Below are 13,707 nucleotides of genomic sequence, written 5' to 3'. Positions count from 1 at the left end.
TAAAGCTCTTTCTTATATACATAGGAGTGTCTATGAATTTGTTTCTCTAGTCTACCCAGACTGACACACTGTAGTAGACATGAGACTGGCATTCAGAGAGGAAGTCCAAACAAAAGACTAAAATGTGGAGGTTGCCAATATGGGAAAAGCCAGGACGCATGGTGACCCCTGTGTGGGTGTCAGAGTAGATAGTGCTGCATGGGCTTCTCAATGCCTGACCATGGGCTTCTCAATGCCTGACCATGGGCTTCTCAACGCCTGACCATGGGCTTCTCAATGCCTGAGCTTCCAGAAGTCGTTTACCAGGCCTTTCTTCTAAGGTGCTTCTGGGCGGGCTCAAGCCTCCAACCCTTTGGTTAACAGCCCAGCTCATTAGCACTGTGCCCCACCCAGGGCCTCCTCTCAAGATGATACTTCAATTTTTGGAACCGAATGACCTCACCAAGGTAAGGAATGGGATAGCAAAGGTAAGACAGGTCCTGAAAGATGGCCAACATTTGGAAGTTCCGACACAAGAGATCTGAAACTGAGTAGGAATGTCACGTAGGGTGGAAGGAGACTCGTGGAGGCAGCTTCTGCAGGTCAAGGAAGGCAGTGTTGGGAGGAGGCCAGCATAGGAGATGACCTCAAAACCTGCTGACTGGCCCAATCAGAGGAGGCATGAGTCTCCCTTGGACTTAGCCGAGGGGAGTACGTGGTGACCTCGACAAGCCTGGTTTGGGTGGGACGGTGGAGTGAGAGGTTAATTTGGCATGAGTTCCCGTTTAAATGAGAGAAGAGGTAGAAAGGATGACTGGGAAAAGTTTTGTTGTGTGGGGGACACGAGAAACGAAGCTGTTCTTACAACCGAGCATGCGATTCAGAGGGCTGTGGGACGTAGTAGCATATGTGCAGGTTGACAGTCCTGTCCACAGTCCCAGTCTGTCCCCTCCACCAAACAGTTGTCCCTCACTCCCTTCACTCCAGTGACCTCACAGGGGTTGTGGATGGCCAGGTGACTGCGAACGACAAAACCCATCTTACAGACTGAGAGAGGATTCTGCAGGAATGTTGGCACCAGCTGGCTCTGGTCCTGGTGTGTTAGTTGTTATCGATTTACTCCTCTCGTCTACACATGTGCCCTTCAATCCCTGTTCTGTGACACTGCCGGGTCCCGTTAAGTAATTGTCCTTTAAAGTAAGCACTCTGCTACGGTTTGAGCCATCTATGGTTCAGTGGTCGAATTCTCACCTTCTACTCGTTCTGAGTCTGAATGGACAGGGCAGCAGTGGGTCTGGATTTTTAATTTTATGTGACAGACCCTGTCCTGGACTCATGTGTGCTCACCACCATCTGTCAGTGGAGGCTTGTGTGTTATTATATGCTAACCAGGTTTCATCAGAGCATCCAAATGACACCTGGGGATGATTTGTACTGTTCCCCAATAAAATGATAATGATGTCTCTAAAGTGGGTCAGGGACATATACAAAGCATAGATATATGATTGGATTTTGAGCTCGCACTGAATCGTAGCCTTAATCTCAGATCAATTAGTTCTTATGGCATGGCGCTACTCATTGATACTTTGCCTCATGAAAAGATCACTGAAGATGTGGGTGAAGGAATCAGTTGGTGCCTGAGAGTCTGAGATCTTAAAGCCTGATCTTAACACAAGCAGTCATCTAAGTGAGGTGCCAGTTACAGCCACAAGGAAGAAGCACATTAGCTGTGTGATTCAAGGATTATAAATAATAAAATCTAAGACTAGAGGAGGGAATGGTATCAGAGCTTAAATTCTCAGTGTGTAGTTTGCAATAGGCTGTAGATGACAGTGGAAACTCAAAATCCATTTCCTGGGTCCCCGTGTGGCTTAAGCCTCAGTAACACTCCTTTGATCATAGACCAGGGGATATGAAAAGCCTTGCAGACACAGTGCATTGGAAAGTGGATTAATGCAGATGTAGTCAGGTTAAAATTTAACACCTTATGATTTGATCTCTCCTTTGACCCATTTAAATATTTTTCTAGTGTTTTACATTTTTCTGCTTTAATTTCTATTGACATTTTCCACTGTTTTATTTTGCTATTGTTCCTGGGTTTGTTTGTTTGTTTGTTTTTCCCTCCTTATGTGCAACCCAGGGTAGGTAAATCTGTAGTGACAATAACTAGATGAATGGTTTCCTAGGAGTATGGCGGGGAAGGTTGCAGGGAGATGCAGAGCTCATAACAATGAGTACAAGAAAGAATGAAATGTTATAACATTGATGGCAAGACTCCTTTTTAATATGACTGAGCTATTGAATTATATGATATATGAGTTATGAATCAAGACTGTTAAAAATTAAGAAGAAAAATGCCCCTGTGGATCACAGTTGAACCTGTATTGGGGAGGACACAGGTGGATGTCTTTTTCTCCTGTGCGGGGGGCCACCATGAGGTGGGGCAGGCTCCATGGCAGCTAACAAGAAGAACGTGTGGAAGTTTTCCCCAGCAGAGGTGCCTGGAGGAACACCGCAGAAAGAAAAGGCTTCCTGAAATTTTCTGGCAGGCCCTGGGGTTGGTGGGTGACTGTGAGGTCCTTGTTAGAGCTTGTTCTAATCAATATACTCTGAGACCTGGCAGCCTCACCTGGGCAATCGCGTGTCCCTCGGCCTCTCAACATGAACCAGGATGCCATGCCTACATGCAGCTGCTGACTGGATCCCTCCACAGCCCTCTACACAAAGCTACCTGTGCCGCACACCCCCTGCAAGCCACGACCCTACCCTAGGCTGCCCACACCATGGAGGCCTTTGCCTGCTCCCAGCCCAGCCCCTCTGCTCCACAGCCCCATGACCAGCCGCTGATGGCCCATCACCTCCCTGGACTTTGGACAGTTCCCTATTGTTGGCGCAGCTGCTCCAGACTGACTCTGGCCTGGCCAACCCTGTGACCTCTGCCGTCCAGGGTCTGAACCATGCCTTCTCCAGTGAGGTCTGAACCCCTTCCAAGTTTGCCCTTACTTGGGGCTCCTGCTCAGCCTACAGGTCCCTGATAGCGTGTAGTTATTCTTTCATTGCATGCAATGCTTTTATAGAAAAACCTCCTTTTTAGCCTGTCTTGGGATTTCCATGGCTTCATTGGACCTAGACAGCAGCATGAGGCTCCGCTTGAAAGATGGCGCTAGAGATGGCAGAGAAGCGGCCTGGTCCCAGTGAGCAGAGCTTTCAACAGAGTATCTCTCTGCTTTGAAAGAAGAAATCACCGGACATAACTAACAACCTCCAGAGATTAATGGGCAGGAATTTGGGAAGAATAACTCAAGTGCTATGTGGGAAGGACTTGGGGATTGGCCTCCTGATGTGACTACAGTGAGTTAGTGCAAACCCTGGTCAAGGGCACAACCCTACAGACTAGCCAGGTCTGTTCAAGTTTTCACACACTCACCTCAAGTTCGGGGTCCGCAAGCCCATGCTCACTTCTGACCAGCTGCTTAAACATTCAGGGCCCCCCCCCCACCATCCTTGGGTTCACTACTTTGATGTACAAAATATTATTATAGAAAAGAAATATATTTTCTAATTCCAGAGAGAGGTTGCAAACCAGAGGTAGCTAAAGGGTGAAATGTATAAGGTGGGGTCTGGAAGGTTCCAAATGTGAAAGTCCTGCCATCCTCAGGGACACATTGCACTCCTTGAGTTGAAGTGGCACCTGTCCAACCAGACCGCCCACTCACCAGCCAGGTTCAGCGGTGTGTGCACCCTCCTACCCCAGATAAGCCATTGACGCCAACTCAACGGTTAATCCTGAATCTCGCTGTTGTTAGTTGCCATCAGGTTGAATCTTAAGATAATTCGTGAGTCAGTTTCTGGAGCCCCCAAAGGTGTCAGACTAGAACTCCCTCAAAGAGCAACCTGTTGCCAGTTCCTGGATCATCTTCGTGGTCATCAACAGACGTCAGTCCATTCTTGCTGCCATTGCGTCAATCCATCTTTTATTCATTTTCATTGCCCTTTACCAATGATGTCTTTTTCTAGCAATTGCTGTCTAATGATGTGTCCAAAGTTCAGTAGCCCCAGAACATTTTCATTCTTGCTTCTGAGGGACAATTTATTTTAAGACTGATTTGTTTATACTTCTGGCACTCTATGGTAGATAAGACCTTCTTGGCCAAACCCACACTTTGAAAGCACACCTATTCTGCTTTCTCCCTTTCTCATTGTCCAGCTGTTGTGTGTCCATATGAAGTGACGGATTAGACTGTGGTTTGGTCAGGAGTACCTTCATCACCTAAATGACATTTTCACTTTTGACAACATTTAAGATAGGCTGGGTGTGTTCTTTCTTCCCTTTTGGTTTTCTAATGCCAGGTCTTTCCTTATTTCATTATAATTCTTTATTTTATCTTTTGGAGTGGAATTGACCAAGGATCATTGATCCAAAGAGAAAATGAAAACAAGTCCACAAGAGTCCAAATACAACCTTGAGTTTCTCCCACTCGAATTTAGAGAACCTCTCAAGAACCTCTTTGACACATTGAACTCTGATGACTGGAGGCCCGTTGAGTTATGGGATGCATCAAGAACAAGATCCATGAAGAAGAGACTCCTAAACTTGCTGTTCAATTCAGAGCAGCTAATGCAAATGGAAGAAATGCTGAAGTAAAGGACCAAACAGAAATTCAGAGAGCCACTCCAAAAGATTAAATACAGAATTAACAATGGATAACATTGGGAAGAATGGAAATTCCAGACCACATAATTGTGCTTACATGGAAACTACACATATATTAAGAGGCAATCATTTGAACAGAACAAGGGAATACTGCATAGTTTAATATCAGGAAAGGTGTGCGCCAGGGTTGTATCCTTTTATCATCATTACTCAATCTGTATGCTGAGCAAATAATCTGAAAAACTGGGATGTGGCATCAGAACTGGAGGAAGGTTTATTAACAAACTATGGCATGCAAATGACATTTGCTTGCTGAGAGTGAGAAAAACTTGAAGCCCTTGCTGATGAAAACCAAGGATCGCCAACAGAAACATAGGTGACAGGAGATAGCAGTCAGTGTAAGATATGAAAACAATAATTATAATTTATCAAGGGGTCATGAGGGTGGGAGGTGGGGGCAGGAGGGAAAAAAGAGAAGCAGATACCTAGGGCTCAAATAGAAAGTCAATGTTTAGAAAATGATGATGGCAACATAGGTACAAATAGGCATGATACAAGATGTATGGAATGGCATAAGAGCTGTAAGATGTTTTTTTTCTATTTTCTCCTTTGTCACTTGAGGATATAACTTGCATGAAGCCCATCAGGCACTACTGCTCAGCTCTTTAAAAATGAGTGTGGGGATGAGTCCGTCAGGGCCAGTAGAGCACTGATGAAACACACAGCACTCCTCTGGCTCCTTGAGGCTTCTTCACCCCCACTATCATGTCCCCAGTCCTGCCTTTCACTGCGGGCTAGACCAGAGCATGTGCACAGGTACAGAGAAGAGACAGGAGTTCATGACACAGGAACAGGAAGGGGAGTAGCGATACCAGGAGGACGGGAAGGTGGGGCGAAGAGGGGAGGAGGGGTTGCTGATCGAGATGTTCCCTCACTGTGACAGCATCTTTCCCCTTCTTCCCTGGCTCACCACCTCCATGTGTCCTTCCTTCCTGCCTCTCTCTGTCCTCTTAGCTCTATTTGGGGGCAGATGCGTCCATTTGGTCTGACACGGTGGATGATTCCGAGGGGTACGTTCTTCAGGAGTATTTTTGTTGTCTCTGTAGACATGTTGGTTGTTCCTTCTTGAAGTGTTCGACTACAGTGGCCCTCCCTCGAAGAGCCACTCTCCCGGGTTCCACCAGTCTCGATCTGACTAGAAGGTCTAATTTCGTCCTGCCATTGTTCTATGTTTTGTGGGCCTGAGCAGAGTGGCCGGCAGTGTGCTGGCTCACGTCTTTGAAGACTGCTGCCATGATAAAAGCCTCCCCTGACAGCTGGTTATGCCGACTGAGGGGGTTCAGTGACAGGCATCAAGTGGGCAGGGACCACAGAGGCCAGCAGTGTTGCAGTGCCCAGGTGAAGGTCTAGGGCAGTGGTTCTCCACCTTCCTAATGCCACGACCCTTTCATACAGTTCCTCATGTTGTGGTGACCCCCAACCATAAAATGCTTTTCATTGCTACTTCATCACAGTCACTTTGCTACTGTTATGAAAGTGACCCCTGTGAAAGGGTCCTTCAACCCTCAAAGGGGTTGTGACCCCCAGGTTGAGAACCGCCGGACTCTAGGGCCATGATGTCTGCTTTTGGCACTCTGAACTCATCACCTTGAGGTGGATCTTTGGCTTTATTTTGTCCACCTTGATTCTTCCCTAATTCTGGCTTGAGCTACTCATGTTTTCAGAATCAATTCCCTTTCTATTTAAAATAAAAAGCATCAGTAAGTGATGTTTGCAAGGTAGCTAATTGGTGATGAGTCCTTGGGTCAAGTCCTATGCTAGATGTCTTAGTGCTTTATATGTTATCGTGTATGATCCTACAGTGAGGTAGAGATCTTTATTACCCACATTTTACAAATGCATGTAATAGTGGGGTCAGGAACGTTGGTGGTTTAATGGTGACACATTGGGCTGCTAACTGCAAGGTCAGCAGTTTGAAACCACCGGTGGCTCCAGGGGGGAAAGACAGGGCTTCTTACTCAGCAGAGAGCTACAGTCTCAGAAACACATAGGGCAGCTGTGGCCTGCTGTGTAGTGTCGTTCTGCATTGCCATTGATTCGATGGCAGTGAGCTTGTTTTTTATTCTATAAGACATTAAAAGCTTTTACACATTAGAAGACATTAAAAGCTTTTTAAAAGTATGGGTGAAAAGTGTTCAGATTGATGGTAGTAATTCCATAATATGGACTATTTTAAGGAGCCCTGATGTCTCAATGGCTAGTGGTTAGCAGCAATGTCTCAATGGTTAGCATCAATGGCTGCTAAGCAAGTCGGTAGTTTGGACCCATCAGCTGCCTTGTGGATGAAAGATGAGGCAGCCTGATTCTGTCAAGGCACACAGCCTTGGAACCCCAGTGGGGGCAGTTCTATTCAGTCCTATGGAATCACTCTGAGTTGGAACCAGCTCAACAGCAGATTTGTCCTTCAACTTGTAGCTTCCTTGGGTGGTGTAAATGGTTGAACACCTGACTATGACCCAGAAGGTTGGTGGTTCGAATCTACTCAGAGACATCTCAGAAGACAGAGCTAGAGACTGCTTCCGGGAAGAGATCACAGCCTGGAAATGAATCAGAATCACCAGAGGGAGGCAACGAAATGCAACACTAAGCCTTCCGCTTTCTCCATAGGGATCCATTTCTAGGATACAGCACATTTCCCCTTGAACTGTTGAAATAAACCCATCAAGCTGCATCTCCTGAGAAAATGAACATTCTCATATTTCACCACCTGAAAAGTTACCTTAACTTTGTTGTTTTATGTGTCTCCCTCTAAAGCAGCAGTTCTCAACCTGTGGGTCGCGACCCCTTTGGGGGTCGAATGACCCTTTCACAGGCATTGCTTAAGACCATCGGAAAATACATATTTCCGGTGGTCTTAGGATCCAAGACACCGCTCCTCTATCCGTCTCCAGGCGGATCCGCCCACATGCAGATACGCCCACATTTGAGTACCTGGCATGAAGACTGTTACCATGCTACACCATGCTTCAAGACGAAATTTCATTTATTTGTCATTAGAAATAAATATTTCACAATCTATAATTGCATATTATTTTTGTGGTTAATCATGATGCTTTCATTATGTTCAATTTGTAACAATGAAAATATATCCTGCCTATCAGACATGATGATTCATAACTGTAGCAAAATGACAGTGATGAAGTAGCAACGAAAACAATTTTATGGTTGGGGGCCACCACAACATGAGGAACTGTATGAAACTGTATTAAAGGGGGTCACCACAACATGAGGAAGGTTGAGAACCACTGCTCTAGAGCTTCACTACTTCCTCAAATTGACCTCCTCCTCCTCCTCCTCCTTCTTCTTTCTGCTGGCTACCTTTTAAGTAGAACTAGGAACTGCTATGGGGAGAGAGATATCGGGATACTGATGTCATCAACCAAGTCAAGACTTTGAGACAAGAGCAAATATCATCAAAAGGTTCCTCCATCCCTGACTGAAGCTTTTCCTCGTGTGCTCACTACTGGATTTTCACGCAGAGAACTCACGCTTACAAGGTTTCTGCAAGTCTCCCAAGCCCCTTGGGAGTTAGTGTCCTATGAATTGTCTGCATGTTATATGCGTGTGCACATGTAATGTGGACAAACTATGATAGTCCAAAGTCCAACAAATGCTGGGGGACCATCACCAGTTGATATTTCAATGCAATACTATGTTTTTAAAACTTGCGTATGTTTAAAAAAGTCAGTTTTGTTATTTTCTGAATGTCGCTTCCTAAACTAGTCCATGAAATATAGTCAGGAAAATCAGGCATGGATGAGTACCGTGGGCAGAATATTACCTACCCCAGGTTGTACTTTTCAGAGAATTTGAATCACTCAGAAATGAAGAGAGGGGTTGAGAGGGACTCTGATATTGTCACTCCAGGACAATAGAGCCTGGGAAAAGTACTGAGGCTTTTAAAAAGACAAAAATAATTATGAAGAAGGTGATGACTTTCACATCACTCCTGGTTGTGATTTTTGCACTATGCGTCCTAACGCTTGGTATTCACTTCTGTGCTCCATGAATCTCCATTCACTTTCCATTTCTCTGTGTGTGGCCTAGGTTGCTACTCAGGGCTCAGGCATGCTCCTGAGGGCTTGCACCTGAACCCTTTCTGTAGCTTTGATCCACTGGGGCTTTGAGGGACAGTGAGCACCTCTTGCAGGGCCTGTCATGTCCCCAGGCTGCAGGAGCTCAGCTGAGCCAGGGATGAACCAGGGTAGGAACCGAAATCCTTCAGCTTGTCACTGCCAGCTAGCAGCACCCCAGTGAGGCTGCCTGATAAGGTGGGGAGAGGATGCTTTTTTAAAATTTAAAAACAATCATTTTATTGGGGGCTCTTACAGCTCTCATATAACAACCCATACATCAATTGTATCAAGCATATTTGTAGATATGTTGCCATCACTATTTTATAAACATTTAGTTTCTATTTAAGCCCTTGTTATCAACTCCTCATTCCCCCCTCCCTCCCCTTCATTTGATTTCTTTTTTTAAATTGTTTTATTAGGGGCTAACACGACTCTTATCACAATCTATACATGAATCAATTGTGTAAAGCACATTTGTACATTCATTGCCCTCGTCATTCTCAAAATATTTGCTCTCCACCTAAGCCCCTGGCATCAGGTCTTCATTTTTTTCCCCTCCCTCCCCACTCCCCCCTCCCTCATGAACCCTTGATAATTTATAAATTGTTTATTTTGTCATATCCTGCCCTGTCCGACGTCTCCGGACGGGATGCTTTTAAGGAAAGATAAAAAATCATCTCGGCTAATAACTTCCCTTTAAAAATTCTGTTTCCTCTTGTTTCGGGATTCCGTTTCTTCCCTGGCAGCGGTTCCTGAAGCAGACGAGGAGCATGAAAACAAAGGCAGTCGATTTCTCCCTCGGCAGATGCCTCGGTCTTGCCATGTGCCTTTCCTTTATTGGACTCACCAAGGTACGGATGTGATGCGGGATAACGACGTTCAAGCACTGACTCATGGCAATCAGACCATTGTGACACCCATCTAACAGTTCCAAGGTAAATATGAAGGGGTACCCCCCAAAACTGGAAAAAACGCTCCTCTTAGGGGAGCTTTCGTAGTATGCACTTTTCCCGTTAGGGAGCATCAAGCAATGCGCTCTGAGTTAGTGTGCCCAGTTGCGTCTCTGGGAAGGTTCTCTCTGGTCACAGTGAATTTTTTCATAAAAGTACTTTCATTTAAACCTTGTTTTTTTGTGCTGGCCGATTTAAGAGAACATAGCTTTGGGGCGAAATCTGGTTATTTGGGTTTCCTCTCGTAGGATAGGATGGTGGCATCTCTGCTCCATGCAGTCATTCAGAGGCCCAGGGGAGAGGCTGTTCTGTCCTCTTTAACATGTGCTTTCTAACATCATCAGCCAAGAAGAATGGAAGGTCAGCCGTTCAGGAACAAGGGAACCTTCTTAATCCAATATGGTGGAAGTTAGATACAGTCCCTCCCTTCCCCTAGACCCACAGGGGTTTCTCTTTCTTTGGCTGGTTTAAAAGGGGAGCACCAGGCCTTTCTTCCGAGGTTTGTGGACGCCAACAGAACAAAACACAGCCCGGTCTTGTACCCTCCTCCCCATGGTTGTTCTGTGTGAGCCCATTCTTGCAGCTACTGGGCCCGCCCATGTCTAGGGGGCTCTTCTTTGTTTCATTACTCTCTACAAGCACGGTTTCCTTTTCCAGGGATGGGCCTTTCCTGGTCACTTGTGCAAAGTATGTGAGATGAAATCTCCCCCTCCTAGCTTCTAGGGAACATTCTGGCTGTGTTTTCTCCAAGAGAGATTTGTTTGTTTCTCTGGCCGTCCCTGGGACTTTCAGTACACGTCACTAAGACCATACCAGGTTTCGCTGAACTACGCAGAACCTCATCTCCACAGACAGCATACAATCACTGCCCAGCCGAGGGTCACTTACAAACCAAAGATGAATGTTTTCTGATAAAATGAACTATCATGCCTCTTCTATTTCCAACCCTTCCTCCCTGAAATTGCAGCATTAAAAAGATTGCAAACAGTGCCTTTTATGAGATGAATCATTTGAACCTGCCATCCAGTTCTGTGAACCTTCCCTTCCTAGCCAGCACATGGTACCACGTCATCCATAGTGTTGACCAAGCATCACACCCATGCTCGCCCTCTGCAACTTTGTAAAGACAGCTTGTCTGGGACATGGGCAGCGGTCTACTTCCGAGTTGTAAGGCCTGGGTTAATATATTTGATAGGTTTGACCAGAATCTTTTCATCAGGATAAACAATCAGTTCAAAATGTATGTTCTAGCCATGGGGGAAAAAATGATAAATTATAAAAGGTTCAGAAGGGAGGGAGGATGGGGGAGGGGAAAATGAGCAGATACCCAAGGGCTCAAGTAGAAAGCAAATGTTTTGAAAATGATGATGACAACATATGTACAAATGTGCTTGACACAATGGATGGATGTATGGATTGTAGTAAGAGCCCCTGATAAAATGATTTTTTTTTAAGTGTGTTAAAAAAAAAAAGTACGGGGATCCTACTTCCTGTGCATGGGGAGCCCGGTGCCCGAGAAGAACCTGCAGCCTGCACTCCGTGTAGCCCGTGCATCCAGTGGTGTCTTCTCCCCGAGACTCCTTGCACCTCTTCAGCTCAAGGCAAGGGACAACCTGACTTCAACTCTCCCACGATGACCAAGCAGCTTGCCTGTGACCTGGGGACCATTGAGAACAAAGCAGAACCCTCACCAACTTGACCAAGTACCTCTCAGCCCCGCAAGGTTTCGGGAAAGCCCTGGTCCTGGGCATGCAGGTGGACGAGCAGGCCAGCAAAGAAACCAGCAGCAAGACCTAGCCCAGTGATGACTGCAAATACATTCTAAAATAATGGAAGTTTCCCACAAACTTTTGAAGCCCTTTTAGCTACCTACCACACAACTTTTGCCTGTTCAGTTATTTACAGGTTTAAGCCTTATTGACAGCAACTACAAGACACTGTTTGCAAGCGTATCATTCCATAATCCATGTAGTTTTTCCACCCCCCCTATCCTCCACCCCCCACTTTCTCTATACTGACCCTGGTAACCACTAAAAAAATTCGATATCTGTAGAAAAAAAGTATGTTTTAGCTTCTTATCTGATTACCTGCCTATGCATGGCCAATTAACTGACTGATGTTCCAGATTTGTGTTCAGCAGGCTCAGACTTCATCAGCCAAGGAAGTAGTTATTTGTTTCAATTTGGGGCTGAAGTCAGGAAAAATATTCTTTAATATAAGAAATTCTTCCCACCAATGCACTCAGCATGTTTTATTTACTTTCTTTTGTTTTTCAAATTGTGGCTTGGGGGGGGGGTGTCACACTCCAGACCACCAACTCTGCATTCAACAATTCAAATGACTCCTCACCCCCTGCAGCACATACCCCCCTGTGTTATGTCCCCTCCCCTCTAGTTTCACTCCCTCTCTCTTCCATCCTCCTGCCCTAGACAAGAGCTGTCAACTCTCTATAGTCTGTTGCTTCGTCTTCTGTCCCTTGACCGCTCCCTCTTGGTAACCTCCAAAGTCGGTTTTTGGTCTGCAAATTGTTATCTTGGTCTTTAGCCTTCTCATAGTGGCCCCCTACAATACTTGTCCTTTTGTAAGAGACCAACTTCACTCAGCACAGTGATCTCTAGTCCATTCATGTCACGAACTGCTTTGTGGTTTCACCATTGTTTTTTAGGGATGGACAGCATTCCATTGTGCCCATACCAAAGCTGCTTCAACCATTTGTCTACTGATGGGCATTTGGGCTCTTGCTGTTGTGAACGGTACTGCTGGGAATGCAGATGTATGTCCGGTACTGCTGGGAATGCAGATGTATGTCCGCGCTCTCTTACTTCTTTGGGGGATATGCCCAGCAGAAGGACTGCTGGATCAACGGTCCGAGGCAGCGCCATATTGCTTTCCATATTGTTTTCTTTTAAACACGCCCTTGTTGTTATCAGTTGCTGTCAAATGGAAGCCAACTCACGACAAGGCCCCGAGTAGTATACAGAGTAGAACTGAGACACAGGGGTTCCAAGGCTTGTCACCTTCTGGAACAGATGACTCGTTCTGTCTCCAAGGCTCTCTTGGGTGGGTTGGGCCAGTGGCAACAGAAACCTTGAGCAGTGGAGAACTGAAAGGCCCAAATCAGTTGTTGTCCAATCGATTCCAAATCACAGTGTCCTCTTGTGTACAGAGGAGAACTGCAGTCCCCAGGGTTTTCCAGTCTGTGAACTTCTGGAAGTGAACTGCCAGGTACTTTAAAAAGAAAAACCATTAGCTAGGTTTGAACCATCAACCGTTCAGTTAGCAGTCGAGTACTTACCCATTTGCACCATAGCTTTAGCATTGCAGAGGAGAAGGGTTCTAATTCAGTAACAAGAATCTTTTACTCTTCTGACAGAGGTCAGGAATGGTAAGTATTTTTTCATGGCTGATTGAATTCTGCCCCTTGCATAGATGCAACATGAACATTATAACCATGGTGCGAATGACCACGAAAAACAGAGAGAAATACTAGAAGGAAGAGCTACTTTGACTGACATGCTCTCCCACTGTAAGAATTACCTTCCAAACAATAACAACATTTGCAAGTTATGTGGACACATGACTTCATAAGGATTTTAGGTAAAATCATACCCTATGCTTCTTCACCCGAATTCTGTTAAGACCCTTGAGAACGTTAACATTTTCTCAAATTTGATTTCATGCTATGGAGAACTTTACTGCAACCGAGCAGCCGTGCCTAATTGTGTGCAGAAGTTGCGGACTGCAGCCTGGAGCAGGTACGTGCAGTCTGCTTAGGGAGCCAGTTTTGGATGGCACAGCATGCATTCATTGAGAATGAGACTTATTTGGACACAATTGATATTTTAAGGAAAATATTGGGGGAAGCACATGCGCAGACCACTGCTCATTAGGTGAACTGGAGCTGCGGGTTCCTTAAAGTTAACCATAACGTTTGTAGAAAGAGGGGGGGAATCTTATTTAAAAGGTTTGAGATTCATTTTCACGTTGC

The sequence above is a fragment of the Echinops telfairi genome, unplaced genomic scaffold (genome assembly GCF_000313985.2).
Source record: "Echinops telfairi isolate 266 unplaced genomic scaffold, ASM31398v2 ScPeMD7_7467;HRSCAF=8505_1, whole genome shotgun sequence".
Taxonomy (NCBI): Eukaryota; Metazoa; Chordata; class Mammalia; order Afrosoricida; family Tenrecidae; genus Echinops; species Echinops telfairi.
This window is presented reverse-complemented; position numbering follows the sequence as displayed.